Source organism: Mus caroli, chromosome 1 (assembly GCF_900094665.2).
Source record: "Mus caroli chromosome 1, CAROLI_EIJ_v1.1, whole genome shotgun sequence".
NCBI lineage: Eukaryota > Metazoa > Chordata > Mammalia > Rodentia > Muridae > Mus > Mus caroli.
The window spans coordinates 42,476,065-42,487,031 of record NC_034570.1 but is presented as its reverse complement, the minus strand read 5'-3'; the positions used below and the strand labels follow the sequence as shown (position 1 = coordinate 42,487,031).

Genomic DNA, 10,967 nt, shown 5'->3' with positions numbered 1-10,967 from the left:
ATTAAAAATCAAAAAAAAAAAAGAATCACCATTTAAAAGTGTGGAAGACATCACAACTGTCAGGTTTTATTCAACTTTCATTTGAGAACCAAGCATTAGAAAGTAACATCCAAATCTTCGTTGTTAAGTCTTTGATCAATCAAACAAAATGAGACATGGAAAATAAATGTATGTCAGACTCTCCTTCGGGCTGTGTGGTTGGTCTAGCTCAACTGTCTGGACAGAGCTCCTGCCAGCCACAGCCTCAGACACCTTTGGACAGTCCCTGATTAACCCATTGCTTTAAGACAGGAAAATTAGATGGAAGCAGCCTCTAGACTTTTGAAAAGTTGTCAGGACCAAGAGGAAGACAAGGTATTTTCATCTTTGGCAGGATCTAAGACTCATCAAACCCCAAGAGAAGAAGTTCTGCTCTCTGTGAAGCCACACAGGCTACACAGAGCAGTATGAACTGAGAGTGTTCCCTTGAGTGCACTAGGGCCAGCTACATGACGACTGCTGACCTTACAGTCTGAGGAACAGAACTGTGGGACCTCTACAGAGCCTCAGGTGATGAGGTGCTACTGGTTCATGATCATAAGAAAACAACTCAGGCCAGGTGTGGCGGTGTACAAATTGCACTGGGGAAGCTAAGGTAGGCTGATGCCTGTGAATTCAAGGCCAGCCTGGTCTACATAACAAGTTCTAGACCAGTCAGGGTTGCACAGTGAGACTGTCTTAAAACATTTTAAACAGGGCTGGTGAGATGGCTCAGCGTGTAAGAGCACTGACTGCTCTTTCAAAGGTCCTGAGTTCTAAATCCCAACAACCACATGGTGCCTCACAACCACCTGTAATGAGATCTGACACCTTCTTCTGGTGCGTCTGAAGTCAGCTACAGTGTACTTATGTATAATAATAAGTAAATCTTGAGGCCGGAGCAAGCAGGGACTGAGCGAGTAGAGTTGATGGGAGCTAGCAGGGCAGACAGGAGTGAGCAGAGGTCCTAAAAAAACCAAACCAAACAAAACAAAGCATTTAAAACAAAAACGAAAACTGGGTCTTCTCACTGGCTTACTTTCTCTTAATCCTCTCCTTTCTTCTCTTCCCAAGGAGTCCAGGAGCCTTTCCCTCTGTTACACACCCAAGACCATCTAGTCACTCCGTGAGTCTATTTCTAGTGGTTACTGGCTCTATTTTCAGATGAGCTTTTGTTTTTATACAAACCTCTGTAGGTGAATGAGTCCAGTAAAGAGTTTACTGTGTTTTCTGCTTCTACCTAGTCTTTAATTCTTTCACTAGACAGAGTGAAAAACTAGACTTAGCTGTTAGAAAGTAGGCAGCCAATATTTTCAATTCTTTCTTAAGCCTGACCTATTTGCCTCATTCCTGAAAGCCATTTTTCACATCTACATTTAAATTTTAATCTTAGGAGCATACAATGTTCTAGTTAGAGAACTGCACTCATAATATACATATCATACTACTGGGCTCTCTGTTATAATGTTTCTACTTGTTGCAATAAAATATAGATGCAGGTGATTTTTATAATATGTGGAACAAGCTTCATGATTAGATTATTAGAACCCCTCCTTTTATAGTTTCTGAATTTGTGGACTATTATTGAAAGCTTTTTAACACAGAGAATGAAGGAAACCATCCTTTCTCTGGTAACATCTGGACTATCAAGCGGTCATTGATTTGTAAATGGAACCATTAACAACAGCATTAGCAAAGCAAATGCCAAATAATTATACTTCTGTCCTCAGTGTTCATCCCATTTATTTTGTGTGTGTGTGTGCACACACACACACACACATGTGCACTTGTACCACAGTAGAAGTACGACTTGTGGAAGGAGATGTAATCCTTCCACCATGTAGGGTCTAGGGATTGAATTTGGTCACCAGGTCTAGCAGCAAATGCCTTTACTCAGTAAGCCATCTCATCAGTCCCTCGTCTTCCATTTTTGATCATTATAAAGTTCCGCAAACTGTATCCCCTCATCTAGGTACTTGTGTGTGTGTGCATACACATATTGATAGATACATTTATCTCTGAGCCTATTGTGTACACAGCAATGCAGTCCACTGTAGTATGTACATTCTCAATTTCAAGTATGTCTCTGAAAAGAGCTGATCCCTCTGTCCACCTCTATATGCAACCTGGTTTCCAGCAGATTACTGACCTCAGATAGGTGGAAAGATGGATTTATGGAAGTCCTTAGATCTGTCTCTTTTCTTAGACACCTAGTGCTGTATTGCCAATTCTTGCAGAAATCTGAGTTCAAAAACTGAAGGCTTCTACTGCAAATATACCGAAGCCAATGTGTCCTTTCCACAAACACTCAAAAGTTTAGGTAAATATCAGTGGGATTGGTGGTAGATGAGTCTTACCTCAGTTTGCCTATAATTTCCTGGGTCTTGGGCCAGATTTGGCAAATATTCACATGTGTTATCAGGAATCATATACAATTTTGGACCATCTAATTTGGGAAATTTGGGCAAGGCCAAAGCTCTGTTCTCAGAATTGCAACAAAGTATTCTGCATGGCTCGAGTGATGGCTGTTCCCAGTTGTCAACTTGACTGTATCTGAATGAACTACAATCCAGAAATGGGAGGCACACCTATGATCCAGATCTTGAGGCTAGAATTCACAGGTTTTAGTCCAGATCTTGAGGCATAGTGGCCACGAAAAACTTAGGTTCAGGCAAGGTGGTAAACAACTTTAATCCCAGAAGACAGAAGCAAGCAGATCTGATTCAAGGTCAGCCTGGAACAGAGTAAGTTCTAAGTAAAGAACAGTTTCAGTCCAAGTGTGGTGGTTATACCTTTAATCTGAGCCATACCATCTGCTGGAGGCCTACCTAAGGACAACGGAAGAAGGAAGGCTTCCTTCTTCATCATTTGCTTGCACTTACTTGCCAGCACATCTGTTGGAGCCTACTTCTTTGGGATTCCAGCTTACACAGAAGACCAGCTGAAATACCTATCCTTGGGGGACAGAGCAACTACTAGATTCTTAGACTTCCCATTCACAGTTGCCCATTGTTGTGTTAGCTGGACGGCAGACTGTCAATCATTACAATAAATCCCACTAATATACAGATATTCCATAAGTTCTGTGATTCTAAAGAACCCTAACTAATACAACTGGTGTGATTCACGCCAGTGGTCATCACTGTATTTAATGTTGGAAACAGGGACCGTTCTGATCAGCAAAAGTGGTTTTGTGAACTGTGGGACTCTGGACAACAGGAGTTCTTGCCCAAGGGTTTCCTCCAAGGAATTATGTGGTTGACCTTGTCAGATTCTCACAAGTTGTTTCCATGCAAAACTGGTGGGACTTGACACTCATTCATGAATGAAAAGTTATCTTTACATCTCTCATACTAATTAACAAATCCTCAAGTGCAGATTTCACAGAAAATTTTGGAGTGCTCAGTAACTGTGCCTGGAGTGCGCCTCTCTGATCGTGATGCTTCAAATGCTACTCGGTGCTTGGACGCAAATGAAAAATTAATTTTTCTCCCCAAACTGTTTACCCTGAAGCATTTTAAGGTAACATTTATATAAAGATGATATAATAACACCCAGCTCAAATGAAGCTGTAGACTTCAGTTCATTTGTTCAACTCCTAATCAAATGACAATGATGGCACTATTGGAGATCTCAGGGCTGAGCAATGTGACACAAAATGGCAAGGACTCAGCACTGTTTTCCTCTGAGCTGCAGCTGGAACTCAGTGTCCAAAATTAAATAACAGAAGCAGAGTCTCTTCTACTGTTCCCTCTGCAGGCGCTGCCCACCACATGTCATCCAACTACGCTGCTAGGGGATTTCGGGTGCATCCTTAATGGGTCTGCTTTAACAGGCATGTTTGCAGGCTTGTTTAGCTCGTTGGTTCTCTTAAGCCCTTCAAAACTAATGTTGTTTTTCCAGGTCCTGCTAAACTATGTTAATATTTTCTACTCCATCCTATATGCTATGGACATAATTTAGAATACTATCAATCTCCAGAAATATTTTGGTTAATAAGAAAGAAATCATAGGCTAAGGTAAAGGACACCTTTAGAGTTTGCTGGTGCTGGGTCACTCTGATTCCAGGCTTTGTGTCTGAATTCTGCTCCAGCTGAGCACTTCTGAACAGGAACGCGCAGCATTGGCACTGTCTCCATCGGCTGAAGTCTGCCGCACACGTGGCAGTTGGCTCATGGACCAGAAACACAGCTTGACTTTACCTGAGTTTAAGAAACTGCAGACAATGGTCTTCTATGCATTGAAGAAAGAAAAGCAAGTTGCTTCTGTTTTGCGATGTGTTTCCAATATTGCAGCTGTAGGCTGGAAAACAGAGGTTCCTGGTGAATCTAAACATCCCCCTCCCCCACCCCTCTCCTTTCTAAAACTAACCAGATAAACTCTGAGCAGACTGACAGAGAGGAGACTTCAGTGAAAGCTACAGGACAGGGACAGCTGTGACTTCAGCTATAAGCCCAGTGTTTGGAAGACAACTTCTAAGTTATTCCAAATTTAAGCACTGAAAAAGTAAAAATAAAATAAAAACCTTTATCTCTCCACTAAGGAGGGTGCCTAGGGGTAGAGATGCTGCGGCAACTGTACCACTCTGTTAAGCCTAGGGATCTGCTCTCCTGGGTCTAATGAGATTATTGATTCCCAAGGACCAGTTGGCTTCAGGCAAAGCACCTCCTCCTCAAGTCTGAAATTTATTCTACAGTGAATGTGACAGTGTGTTTCTCGCTGGCTTAATGCAGTTTCAATAGTCCTTACCTATAATGGAGGAATTTAACAAATGCCATATCGATGTGTTGCTAATTACTGATTATAGGCAACAATGCCAAGAGCAAACTCTCTAAACGTTCCCCCAGCATTAGAACACTTCTTCTGAATTTGTCTTGACGGCTGTTTCCTCATTGTTAGATTCCTCTCTTCTTTCTCAATATGACACTTCTCCACTCCAACACTATAATAATAAGACTACAAACATTACAGCAGATCAAATTTGGAGGGAGGCGTGAGAAAATCTGGGGAGCCTTCCACTCGAAGCCTCTTCTGTTAATGTCTGTCACAGTCTCTCATTACCAGAGAGCAGAACTCACAGTGAGCGCTTCTGTCATAATGCGGGTGAAAAATAACAAGCTGGATTGTAAAGAGACAGTTATTATTGTGCTTGTTTTTGGTTGGGTATAGAAATAAGCCATCAAGGAGCATGTATATTGTGCATAAACACAGATATACAGTTTTGCAAAGGAAAATTGTATTGTCATAGTAGTGTGACCATAAAGTAACGAGATTAATTTCCTTGTCACACATGTGGAAACCACTTATCATTCTGTGCATGGACATTTTCTGTAGTTGTGCCTCAAATACAGCAACATTTAAACAGCTAGCCTCGAAAATTTACAAGAGCACTTTCTCAAGTCAACACCCAACTAGGTTAGCTTTAGGATTCTCATGAATGCTCCAAAACCTCCATGTCCATGACTATAATAGCCAGGTTTGGCAGACATGAAGTATGAGGGTACAAAACACAAAAAGAGCCCAAATGAGGGGGCAGCCACCTACCCCTATGGGCTCTGTTGGCCTCTGGCCAGTTGAACTAAGAGCTCAGAAAGTTTCTGTCCCCATGCCTCTGACACCTGGAAGTCTGACATTCTTCACCAGGCAGTTTATTGATGTTATCTCTAATCCCTACAGCCACTCACAAATGTGCCCATTATTATCATCATTACCGAGTTACAGATGAGGAATAGACTCAAAAAGGTTAAACGACTCGCCTAAGGGCCCACAGGCACTAAGTGAGCACAGATTAGAACTTCTGTCTAATTACTAATCTTCTGTCTCATTACCAAGCCTGTGACTCAAAGACAAAGCCCTTCATGCCACAATTAACGCTGAAAATGTAAACAGGAATGGCAGAGGATGCTTAAGAGCTTGTAGCTCACAATGAAGATAACCAGAAGTAACCAGAAGTCCAGTGGGCCTAAGTGTGTAGCACAGCCTCCCACAGCTCTGCCCAAGGATGCTCAAAGAAGTCTGATTTCATTCCATCCACTGAGACAAAACTTGCTTTCATTCTGGGTCTTCAAAGATAGCAAACACTGTTAAATTGCCCAGTTGACATATGGGAAATATTGTTAAGAAAATACCTAAATTATCAAAGGGAACTAAATTTTTTGTTTGTTCTGACAGAGTGCATTGGAGCCGTGTTCCCCTTCTCTTGCAAATGCCCTCTTGGCTCTTGGTCTCTCACAACCTTGGTCCCTTTTCATAGATAGTTCTACACAGTGGAAGCAGCATTCTCAACAAGTGGATGTCAGCTGGGGCTCAGCCTGGTTGAGTTCAGCTTTGGAGGAAGGCAACCCCAAGGTCTTTGAAGTTATAAATGCTGAGGTATCATGCCCAGTCAAGCTTTCAGGAAACATACCAAGTTAGCCTTAATAGCTCCCTCCCCAAACACCAAAAATAAAAACAGAGAGAGAAAGAAGGGGGAAGAGAAAGATTACCAGAATAACATCTGTGGTCACTGTCAGCCCCGGTCAGAACCCTTGTCTCTGTGTATCCTGTTCTGTGTGTCCTTGCCTCTGTGTGTACTGCTTAGCTCCAGGTATATCTAAAGTCAGAGGTCACTAAGACCTCAAGTCTATAAAGTAGTGATTCATAAAATTAAGAAAGAGAAATCAGTACTGACAACACTATAAGGCAAAATTGTATTAAAATACAACAATGTCAAAGGCTTCTGGTGGGGGAGTGGCTATTTGTTAAAGTAGAATTATTCTAATCACAAGGGACTGTCTTACTTTGATGCTTCTCATACTGATTCTTCGGTAACAACACCAACATCAACAGAAAGGAAATAAAGAGGGGGAGGGGCTTGCTATTAGTGCAGCTCAGAATCCCAGAGCTGGAATATGGACTTTTTCTCCAATGACTCGTGATATAGATGGCATCAGATTTTATTTGTCTGATGTTACAGGTCAGACACGTGAAATCTGACACAACAGAAAGAAAGAACGTAAAGAAAGGCAATCTGAATTTAAAATTCAAAAATAGTATATATACTATTTTTTTGAATATATACTATTTTGACTTGGGTCCTAATCCTTATGAATTTAACCAAGTAATTTCAGCTAGTTAGGGGAGAGGGGTGGTGTCATATCCCTAAAATCTCAGTGTTGAGGAGGCTGGAACATAACACAAATTGTCTAAAAAGGAAATTACTTGGTTTACCTCTTCCACATACCTGGGTTAGCGTATCAGAAACCATTTTGACAAGTGTGTATCCTCAGGGCCTATCTTATTACTGTAACTCAATAAATCATGACCAAGTCTTAAAGAGTGCCCTTGCCTCAGTTAACCAATCTATACAATGATATTCTTGCATAAGTGATCTACAAAGCTCTTCCAGATTTTAAAAGTATGGATTTATAGAATAAAAGAAATGATTGCTCAATACATAAACACAAAAATTATGGTATATTCATAGAAATGGATTAATCATCTCTTAGCAATAGATATAAAAAAAGAATGAACCTTAGGTACACACAACAGTGTAGATGAATCTATAAATATTTGTGCTGAGTGAAATAAACCAGACAAGAAAAAAAAAAAGGAGAAAAAAAAGCTTTCATTTACATAAAACCCTAGAAGGAGGACCCTAGCAAAGATAACGAGGTTTTTTCCCCCGGGGCATTGTGAAACTTTCAGGTTGAGAGATGTGATTGAGCTGATAATTTCCTTGAGTAAATGCATACGTCAAACCTTATGACACTCTACACTTTAAGTATGTGACATTTACTATGCAATTCAGTCTCAACAAAGTTATTGAAAGAAAAGGAAGGAAACAGACAAGGAGCTGGGGGAGTTTGGAGATCTGCAAAGATAGCTGGATGGAAAATCTAACTGCAGAAGATGACTCAGAGGACAGGAAGGGGGTGGAGCTCCTGGCCAGAGCAGAGGATGGTGCATAAACGCAGAAGGGTCTGCCGGCATCCTAACTGCTCCTCTTCAAAGGCCAGAGAAGCAATCTGGAAGCTATAAAAGCAAAGCCCAGGCTGTGGTCAGCACAAGCTGAACAACAGAAGGCCTTGCTGGCTGCCCAGCCATCAGCTTTGGCTGCCAATATCACCATAGATGCTGTTAGGCCTGTTCTAGAGCTGAGCAACAACTGGGCCTTCTCCATGCCAATCACATTCAGCGCAGGCTGTCATCAAGCCTTTAGACTTTAACACTCAGGGAAGACCGTGTTTGCCCAATATTACCTTGGCTAGCCAAAGGAAGTCTCAACACACAGTTGTGTTGAGGATTAGTTTCAGGTTCTTCTGGAAATGTTCCCAGCTCTTCCTCTCCCCTGCTACAGAGACCAACCAATACCGTCTGCCTCTTCCTTTTCTTCTGTCCTCTCAATTGGCTTCCCCCATTCTTCTTCTACAAGTTGGGGAGCTGTAGGGAATTGTCACACTGTGATCTCTGCTTTCTTCAGGCTAAAGAACTTTACTAGAAGCACTGGCAGAAAGTTAAATTGGATAAAGATCAAAGTTGATAAGATTCCTCGTAAGCCCACAGTTGGTCCACTTTAAAGGCGACAGTCCCATTCACTTCTGATTAAAATGGAAATTGTCTATAAAGAACCTCCTTGGGACAAAGTTGAATGACGGAACTAGATTAAGCAGGCAGTTCATTACCCTTAAGTGAAAAATGAACAAAGTCATCATTCAGAGGAAGTAATGGGGTCCTGATGGTAACATGGTAATTAAAGAGACACAACCTAAATATAGCCGAGCCGCTCTGAAGATCCTCCAGGGCACTGAAATTAGAACATGGTCCCCTCCACACACAAACTCTCCTCAAACTATCTGTCATCAGACTGGGGCCACTTGCCTGTGTGGACCCAGTTACCTCGGCATATCACAGAACACATGCTATGAATAGATTGTGCCTGTGGCCACCAGTTTGATCTTGCTGACTTTAGATGCACTTACTTCCGTCTAGGCCTCACTGCCCAATGCGGGAGTCTGCTTCATCTGACTGGTCCTGGGAAGGCATGCATTTGCACAACACCCACCCCCGCTTATTGCTGCCTTCACATTTTCCAACTCCATAAAAGATCATCAGTTCAATAAAAATCTTATCTCTGCCACTTATTAAAGAAGAGCACTGCTAATGACATAGAAGCCGGCGGCAGTATTAATTAGACTCTAGACCATCGCCGTGGCTCTTGTTTCTCCTCTCATCCTTTCCTAGTCCATAGAACATGCAGCCTTGGTTACAGTAAAGACTTTCTTGGAAAAAAGAAAAAAAAAAAACAGTAGAAGAAGAATCCAAATCCCAACAGCTGGGACTACCCACTCTTTTATGAATCCTGATGAGTCCTATAGTTTGATGAAAAGAATAATAATCTCAAAGATTACTTAGAAATATACGGGAGCTGGAGAGACAGCTCAGTGGTTAAGAGCACATACTGCTCTTTCAGAGGACCCAGGTTCAGTTCCCATCACCCCAGTCAAGCAGCTCACAAACACTTGTAACTCCAACTTAAGGGGTTCTGACACTCTTGGCCACAGCATTCACATATTCACACCCAATGGAGATGAAAACATATCCGCATAGTTAAAAAGCATAAAGTAAATCTCAAGGAAATTTGGACAAGCTTTGTTCTAGCTCCTTACTCATTAGTTGGGGGAAGGGAAAGTTAGGGTTAGTAGAATTCTTCCTTAATATGTGCAGATGGATACATAGAACGACCATGTGCACCCATGTTATCACAGACAACAGAGTTTATGCTTATGGTCTAAGTTAACCATAAATAAGCATAACAAGCCACCCAAACTTCCCAACGCACACTCCAATCTCTGCTTACTCAGGCACTCAGTTGCTGCTACCATTACAACTATTTCCCTTCTAACCTTCAGTACTAAGCTCCTACAGGTATACTGAGAATGAAAAAGAAACATTTTAATTTTCTTAAATGAAAAAGAACCCAGGAAATTTAATAAAACAAAGTATTATAATTCTCAATCATTGAGATTTCTCAAGCCTGGCAGAGTGTAATTAAATAGACATCAGCAAATCAACCGTAGGGCGAGGTTCGAGGCATGCATCAGATGGAGCAGAGTTAAGCAGGAGGCTCACCTGAGGAAGGAAACCTGGAGATAGATGCTCAGCTGTGAAGTGCCCCCAAGAGCTGGGCCATAATTATAAACTAAGATGCACGAAGAGTTCTTTCAAATCTTGGTGAAGAGCTCATTTCTGAAGCCATGCTGCCTGTATCCCATTGCTGTGGCTGCCTGCATCCCGTTGCCGTGGCTGCCACTGCCTCTGCAGAACCCAAAATGAAATTCATTTTAGCTACATCTTCTTCAGCCTCTCACCTTTCCTAGGAAAGAATTTTCTTTGGAGAATCTAAAAGTTGAATAGTAATACATACTTTCGAAGATAGAAAGCAAGAAAAAAAATCTCAGTTGAGTCTCTCTCACAAAGTAACTAAAGAGGTACTACTAAACACGAGCCATACTGTCAGAGTTGTGGCTATCTGCTCTTGAAGAAGGAATGTGATGGTGGGAATATAGGTACCGAAAAGTCAGGACTCCTACTAATGCTCAGTTGACCCCTTGTCCTAAACTAGCATAGAACCTATGGGAGCGCAGGCCTGACTCTCAAGACTCTCACACTACTAGAGAATGTCAGGAAAAGGTACTGCCCAGCTTTGTGTATAATGGTTTTTTGCTAAGGGAAGTCTCTTCATTGTCAGTAGTCTGTTGAGAGATTTAAACCTACCCCAGTGTTCAGTAGCAAACAATTTTTTATTAACTTTCTTCATATGTTTTTATTTGTTTTAATCAGCTTAACATTAAATCTTTCTACATCGCTGAAGAAGAGGGACCTCCTGTTTGAGCCTTGTACAGAGAGAGGCTGGGTCTGTCTGTAGTTTGGAATACAGAGGAAAGCTAAAGAGAAAGCTGCCCAGACAG

General features: G+C 41.7%; 1 long non-coding RNA gene across 1 annotated transcript in view; it reads right to left on the bottom strand.

Moving 5' to 3' along the window:
* LOC110289887 overlaps positions 1-10,314 on the bottom strand; it is an 80,914-nt gene extending 70,600 nt beyond the window's left edge. The window contains exons 1-2 of the long non-coding RNA XR_002377389.2: positions 10,129-10,314; positions 4,221-4,313 (exon numbers count right to left, since the gene is read on the bottom strand). This is a non-coding gene — a long non-coding RNA (uncharacterized LOC110289887). The remainder of the gene's footprint in view (positions 1-4,220; positions 4,314-10,128) is intronic.
* Between the last annotated feature and the right edge of the window lie 653 nt (positions 10,315-10,967).